The 8,252-nt window shown below is 34.9% G+C and overlaps 1 non-coding gene across 1 annotated transcript; it reads right to left on the bottom strand.

Annotated features, from left to right (window-relative positions):
- Positions 1-5,269: 5,269 nt before the first annotated feature.
- LOC126023373 (U4 spliceosomal RNA) lies at positions 5,270-5,410 on the bottom strand. Its single transcript, XR_007500510.1, has one exon. It is a non-coding gene; the product is annotated as a U4 spliceosomal RNA (small nuclear RNA).
- Between the last annotated feature and the right edge of the window lie 2,842 nt (positions 5,411-8,252).

The following is an 8,252-nucleotide window of genomic DNA, read 5'->3' as shown; positions in this document are numbered from 1 at the left end:
TGCATGCTGGAAGTATCAAGCTGGGTATTTAAAACAAGTGTGATTAATATACTAAGTTTCTTACAGATAAAAAAGCAGCATGAAGAATAGATGTAAGAAGAAATGTAAATACTAAAATAAAAATCATCTAGAAGTTCTGAAGATCAGAAATACTAGACTGAAAGGAAGAGTGCCTTTTATGGGTACAGAAATCAGTTTGCAATGCTGGGCATGGTTTTAGAGTGTTTGAGCTCGAAGATATATCAAAAGAAACCTTTGACACTGAAAAGCTAAGAGAACAAAGACTGAAAAAAAACCAGACTATCCAAAAAGTATGTGACAACTATAAATGTGTAACATATGCAAAAATGGAAAGTCAGAAGGAGAAGAAAGAACAGGAAAAATATTTGAAACCAGGCCCCAAAAGATCCCCAATTTGACAACAGACAGAAAGTCACAGGTCCAGGAAATTCAGAGAATACCTAGCAGGATAAATGTCAAAAAGTAAAACTTATCCAGTGGATATCAGTGGTGGGAAACATTTATGGGTGAAGCGAAGTGTACATTGTAATACTGAAACTGAATTTTGAACCACTTCATAATCATGGTGCTTAAATTAAAAAATTATCCAGGTGTATTATTTTCAAAATGATAATAAATAAAATGTAAAGAGAAGATTCTAATAGTTACTGGGAAACAAAATTTATTCCTGGGATTGAACCAGAATTGGTCACATTCAAGACAAGTGCCTTAAGCCCTTCACTAGCTTGATAGCCTTGTTAAACACACAGTAACCCTTTTATACTTTTTTTTTTTTTTGGCTCTCAAGTAAGTTATTTAGAGTTTTTTCCAAAGGCAGAGTTGGCAGATTAATTTGAAAAAATGAGGTATAAGAAATGAATACTTTATTATAACTTTAAACCTGGTCACTGATTAGATGAAAGTGCTATTACTATGAATTGTTGAAAATAGGGACTAGTAAATACTGTTTCAACAGTAAGATGGGTGTATTTTGAAAGACCAGGCAAGTGATTAGTTGAAGTGAGCTAACATCATCCAGAGCTAAAATAATAAGGATTGGATTAGATGATGAGACATATTTTTTCAAAGTATACCAAAGAATTAAAACAATTATTACTTGTTATTAGGTTGATTGGAGATGGTGAAGGCAATAAATGTCATGTGACTTGGAGGTTCCTGTCTTAAAAGTGGAGTGATCTTGTCATCTGAAATAAAACAGATGAATATGAAAACAGAAACTAACATCAACAGGCAAATATTTCTGAGAGACTGTGCAGTAAATATCTTCACAAAGATAGAAATCTTTTCTTTTTTTTTTGTCAGCACTGTGAGCAGGCTTTTATTTGGATAAAGGGAGTTTAGAGCTTTTTTATTGTGTTGAAGTTCAAAAACACTGTTTTTAAATCTTACTGAATGTGTTTGCTAACGTTACTAATTTAGTGTCGTTTCAAGATTGTGCCCAAGTTCTGACCTGTCTGTTCTACTGGGCATCCTTAAAGTTTTCCTTGAGACAACTTTGTGATCTGGAAGGTTTCCTTTCCAGAGCAGTGTGTCTTGTAACGAAGTCATCCTGCTTTATACTTGACAAATCTTGCAGTGCCGCAGAACCACATTGCCAAGGCTGGCAATACATACAGCTCCTAGAGTGGATCACTGTTGTGTGTGAGTTTTCTAACAACATCATACAGTGGTGTGAGGAAAACACATCAATTCTTTGTGTTGTTGTTTTTCCTACATGGCACCTGTGTTCCAGATTGAATGACAGTTATTTAATTTAAATAGAGGTTAATATTTTTTATTATCACCATGTTCTTTTATCCAGAATCTGATAATTGTGTAGGAATGTTAAAGATACACTATATTCTTATAGCTAGTAGATTTGTCTTTAAAAACAATTAAGCCATTTCGTTTCTACCTTCACACGTCTCTAATTGCAACATGGTAAAACAGACACATAATGGTGAATAATTTGTAGTTTCCTGAAAGAATATTGTCTATGATACCAAAGAGAATGAAAGCATTATTTCTTAAAAAGACACCATATTTTTGTTTGTTTGTTTGTTTGGGGGGCACACCCAGTGGCTCTCAGGAGTCACTCCTGGCTCTGCATTTAGAAATCACTCCTGGCAGGCTCTGGTAGACCATTTGGGATGTTAGGGATTAACCCCAGGCAGGACACATTGAAGGCAAATTCCTTACCCACTGTGCTATCACTCTGGCCCCTGGAGAAGATGTTTTGAATAATCTTTTTTTCTCCACATTTTATTGTTGAAAACCAGGCCTCTGTTGACTTGATTAATACAAAGACACGAGTTTTAATTCTTTATGTTAGTCCAATATAAATAAAGTGGCAGGTGAGGATAAGCGTTTTTATTTTAAATTTTAAATGATCACAGCAAAGAACACATCCACATATTTTATGGTGTCCCTGTGTCTATAGGATACAACTGCTCACATAACCTGGCAGATGCCTCCCCATTCCTTTGTCTTTCAACCAGGACCCTTTTTCATTTTTGCTATACTTCTCCTCTCATTTTCTTTATTATGGGTCACCCAAAAATGTGACAGAACTCAGTAGTTCTTTATTTACATTTTAATTTTTGGTGACTGTTTTGATGACAGAACTTGTTTATTATTTTACAAATAATTTTACAAATTATTTTACAAATAATAAATTATGTGACATTGATTTAAAGTCTTTTAACTTTTGTTTTCTGAGTTATAAAATATAGATAATACATTTCTCTGCTCTCCCAATCATTAGACTTGGAATGTTCCTTCAGAAAGAAAGGAATAGGCATTCAGAAGTCTGAAGCCTAGAGAATTTAGGTCTCCTATTTATATATAATTTATTGTTTATTCTGGTACAGGGTCATGTGGTTATAATAGTGTTAGGTTTATGGTACTGATGCACAAAGTTATATAGTACCCTACTACCACCACAATGTCTAAAGCCTCCTACCCTTATCCCTATCACTTCTATTCCATTTCTTGAGGTTGTTATAAAAAATAAAATAAGATAAGAGGAAAACAAATGTATGCCATGTTAGTTATTAAATTAGATAACATTGATAGATGTTGACTCTTAATTCTGGTGATATAGTTAAAAAAAAAACAGAGACTTGATTTTTATCACCTCACAAGATGAAAAAAAAGCCTTTTCTATCTTTGGAAATAGATTATTATGCTTATGCTATCAGATCACACTTGATCCAATTGCTTTTACACTGTTGATGAGCCTTTACAACCCTCATCTTCCTTTTATCTATCTAACTTTTTATCATGTTCATTATAGAATCTTTTGTCCGATCTTGTGATTTCATCTATCTTGTAAAAGTATCGGTTTATTTATTTTATTTTGGTTTGGGGACCATAGTCTGTGGTAGTGCTCAAGCCCTACTCCTAGTTCTGCACTCAGAGTTCACTTTTGGCTAGGCATGGGGACCATATGTGGTTTGAGGGATTGAACTGAGTTGGCCATGTACAAGGCAAGTGTCTTACTCACTGTACTATCTCTCTACCCTTTGTTCTTCTATTCATAAATTTTCAACTTGTAACAGTGCATGAGACAGATCAGAATAGTTAATCATGTGTAGGTATAGAAACACACTGGCTGGATGTACTTCATTTAAATTTATGAATAAAATTTTCAAGTAGAGGTTGATAACAACCTTAATGTATAATTTTTTTTAATCAGGTTGTTATCCCATTCAAACTTTTCTTTTTAGAAATAAATTCTTTAGTTGTGTTATGGTGGGATACACAATTTACAAAGTTGTTCATAATTGGGGCTAGAGCAATAGCACAGCAGATAGGGTGTTTGCCGTGCATGCAATCGACCCAGGTTTGATCCCCAGCATCCCAGATGGTCCTCTGAGACTGCCAGGAGTGATTTCTGAGTGTAGAGACAGGAGTAATCCTTGAGTGCTGCCAAGTGTGCCTCCAAACAAAACAAAACAAAACATGATAGAAAAGTGGTTTATGATGTATTATCATACAATGTACATCACCCTTTATTAGTGCACATTTTCCACCACCAATGTCCCCAATTTCCCTCCCACTCTCCCTGCTGCCCTTTCCCCTGTCTGCCTCTGTGACAGACATTTTTCTTCTCTTTCCTTATCTGTCTTCCATTTTATTCCTTTTAGACACTGTGGTTTGAAATATTGTTACTGAAAAGTATTATGCATATACTTGATCTCCTTTCCACGCCCAGTTCTTGTTCAAAGTGCTCCTTTCCAACTATCATTGCCTTACCCATTTAAATGTTCACCTTCACCTCTCCCTACTCTTTTTTTCCCCACTACTCTTTATAAGCTAATTATTGTTGTTATTTTAAAAAACCCAGTTATTAGTACTAGTTTATTTTAATCAAATTTTATTGGGCTTTCATCACATAAAATATATAAACATAAGTTATATAAACTTATAAGTTATAACATCTATATAAGTTTTGTTTTTGTGTTATTCTAAATACGTTATACAATAAACCTGTCTTTTATACTAAATTTATCACTGAAGTTCAAGTTCTTCACAATATAAATGGCTCATTTTATCTACTTTATTATCTCTTCTACTAACACACATAAACACACAGACATACAGACAAACTGATTCATTGTGATATAGAGAGATTGAAGAACATTTTATTATAGAAGAAATTTAAATAACTTGAATTGTTTTAAAATGTTTTACATTATTAAGAAAAAATTTAAACTCATCATGATCATAGATTTTTTTATAATAATTTTTATTTTGACCAAAGTAAATTACAAATTATTCACAGTAGTATTTTAGGTACATAGTGACATTGAATTAGGGACATTTCCATGACCAATGTTGTCCTCCTTCACCCCTGTTCCCAGTATGCATCCCTTAATGCCCTTCCTTGCCCCCTGGGCTGCCTGTTGTAGACTGGGTCTGGATTCTGTTGTAGTTGGCTTTGGATTTGGTGTTCAAGTCTGATCATTTTTTATTTCTATTCAATACTCATATGCCTGTTTGGTCTTGGTGCCCTCCATTATTTCTCCCTCAATTTGTGAGGCAGAACAAGTTAGTTCAAGTTATGTGGTTCTGTTTGAAGGAAAGAAAATAAAAAAGCTTTCTACTATTTCCCTTTAGAAGCACTTAACTTTGCTCCTAATTCTCTGTTCCCTGGTTCTGTAATCCATATTTTATTTCTTCTAAGATACTTATCAGAGTTCTAGTACAGGAGTACAATCACTTATTTCTCACTACCTTCAGATATAAATTCTTTTTTTTTTTTCAGTCTCGATAGAGACTGTCAAAAATTGCCAATGCTGACTATATTTCAAGTCGTCAGGGCGGGGTATTGGGAAAATTTTTCAATTAGCAATAATTGTGCCTCGGATAAACCTCATTGGCTACGATACTGCCAATGCGCAAAGCTCAGATATAAATTCTTAATATTCACTTGTGTAATTGATTAGATACTCTCAACAGCATATCAATACGAATTAGAAAATATTTTTTATAATTATCTTTTTTTTTTTTTTTTTTTTGGTTTTTGGGCCACACCCGGCGGTGCTCAGGGGTTACTCCTGGCTGTCTGCTCAGAAATAGCTCCTGGCAGGCACGGGGGACCATATGGGACACCGGGATTCGAACCAACCACCTTTGGTCCTGGATCGGCTGCTTGCAAGGCAAACGCCGCTGTGCTATCTCTCCGGGCCCTTTTATAATTATCTTATATTTGTAATCAAAATCATTGTCTCATTATTCTAGAATGTTTTTTGAATGCAACTACTTTTTCCATTTTACCATGAGAATGAGACTGAGTGACATCTGCTGCCAATTCATGAAAATGGAAATAGAAATGGGGCAGGTAATTCCAATATGGACCCCAAATTTTTTCCTTAGCTACTCCTTACCATGAACTATTTTATTTATTAAAATAAAACATTATACTATGGGTTTTCTTCATACCAATGAGAAGTCTTTTGCCAGATTGATAAAAGAGCCATTCTATTAAATATGACTCTTTTCTGCTTGTTTCATATTAATTCTTAGTTTTAAATTCAGTAATCTAAGAGTGGAATTCCTCTCTTCTGTACTTCCCATAGTATAAGTGTGAATATGATTATATATGTGCATAGGGAGAAAATGGGGTTAGACAGAAATTGGAAGAAGAAAGTCAGTTTTGTACTATAGGACAAGCTTCAGGTTTCAAGGAAATGACTTTCAAGGAGATATTGTGTTTTTTCTTCCTTTCCTTCTTTTTCCATTCACTTTTCTCTAGTCACTTCTTTGATGCCGTTTGTAAATGATTTAAGGTGAATGCAAAATTTTTATTTCAGGTATTATTATAGTTAGGTAGATCTTTCTAAGGTAATAGATGGCCATCAAATCCTCAGGTTCATATTCTCCCTCTCTTTCTGTTACACACATACATACACATACGTACAAATGTTTAGTCTTTCACAAATCTTATTTGTTCTGCAAAGGTAGGTTTCTTTTTATTTTTTTATACCCAGCAGTCGTTTCAACAAACTTGTATGTTTCAGTCTCAATCTGCTAGGAATGATTCCTGAATGTGGAGCCAGGAGTAACCCTGAGTGTCACTGGGTATGCTCCCCACAAAGAGTTATTAGTTCTGTCTCTAATGAGCAATTGAGTGAACTAGTACACATGGCTTAAACTCCAAGTAATCTCTTTCTTCAATAGAGAATGCACATTACCTATCCCTGCTACCAAAGAATAGTTAGATAGCACAATGGGTATGAATACATTTTAAACAATTATTAGGTTTATAAACTCCTGACTAAAGGAGAGTCATATTTAGGCAGCATGTGCATGTTTTGAAATTCTCAATGAGCTTTGGTTAAATTCACGAAAGGGTGGGGTGAAAAAAGCCCCTTTTAAAATCTATTCAAGACCTAAAGGTTAAATATTAATAGAATAGCCAAATCTGTGCAAGCAAAATAAATTAAAAATATATTCTTACTAAATATTTTAGATGTTATGACAATTTTGTAGACTATTTTTTTCTTTTTATGTTGAAATTCCCACAATGTAATATCAATCCACATTGTTGTTTAACACTGGGTACACAAAAGAAATGTTTACCTTATGGATAATTTGAGAAAATTTGAAGGATAAATTTTACTTTGTAATTTTCACCTTACATGTTGTATTTAAAACTAAACCTCCCAAACCTTCTGGCTCCTCTGTGTTATCATCATCTGAGTGCTCTGAAGATGGCCAAAGGTGGGATTTTCATATTTTGCCAGAAAATCTTTTGGAGAGAGAAAATACCTTGTCTAAAACCCAAATTAGCAGTGGTTTTTGTAAGACTGACACATTTAGGGAATGCAACACATTATTATCACTTGCATTTTGTTTTCTGAAATAGAGGTGTAGTTTTTGTCACTCCTTCTCCCCCAAGCCAACTCACTTTTGCTTAAGTAATGGATTTCTTTATGGAGACCTGTATTTTAAACATGCTTCTAACTATGCTTTCCAGGCTGGTTCTCAGAATGCAGGTCACAAAAGCCTCAAACATACTTGCAAAGGCCAAACCAAAAAAACCCTCTGCTTTTAATTGTTTCATTTTTTTTTTAAACAGCTCAGCAGGCTCTCTTTGTTTAGCAAGAGTGGGTAGTTTACTTTTCTCATGGTTGGAAATTATGCCACCCATTAATGTGCTCTCAGTGCAAGTTTGAAGAGGGTAAGAAAAGACTAGCCATGGTTATTTTGGTAGAAATTTAAGAGTAGTTTGGAGCAGCAGAGGAAGGATTAAGGCTGGATCTTCCTCTTCCTTTGCTGGGACTACTTCTTGTTGATGCTATTTCTCTTGAAGAAGGCTCACAAAAGCTAAATTCATAAGTGATAAGATCAAATTGCTACCATTTGCTGTGAGGCTTGTCCTCCATTATGGTGAATTTAGAAGAGATATTGGAGTGAGAGAGGATAGAGGAAGAGGACCAGACAGGAGGGGAGGGGAAAGCCAAAGAGGAGAAGGAAGAGAGGAAGAGAGGGAGAGGTATGGGACTGGACGGGAAGGGGAGGGGAGGGGAGAAAAGGGGAGGAGATGGCTAGCATTTATGTCTAAAGTTCCAATCCTCTGTACCATTGTGTATCCCCTTAGGTGCATGAGTTTGGTTCTTGTTTCACCCAGTAGGTGTCTGTTATCCTGAACCTCAGGGTAAATTTTATGGAAAGCTGCTTCACGTATAAAAATTACTGGCTTTCTAAAGCAGAAAGCAATATCTGTTGGTTCCCAGGAAGAATTA

Source organism: Suncus etruscus, chromosome 11, assembly GCF_024139225.1.
Source record: "Suncus etruscus isolate mSunEtr1 chromosome 11, mSunEtr1.pri.cur, whole genome shotgun sequence".
In the NCBI taxonomy this organism is placed as follows: Eukaryota; Metazoa; Chordata; class Mammalia; order Eulipotyphla; family Soricidae; genus Suncus; species Suncus etruscus.
Note: the sequence above shows the minus strand (reverse complement) of the source record. Positions and strands in the feature narration are given on the sequence as shown.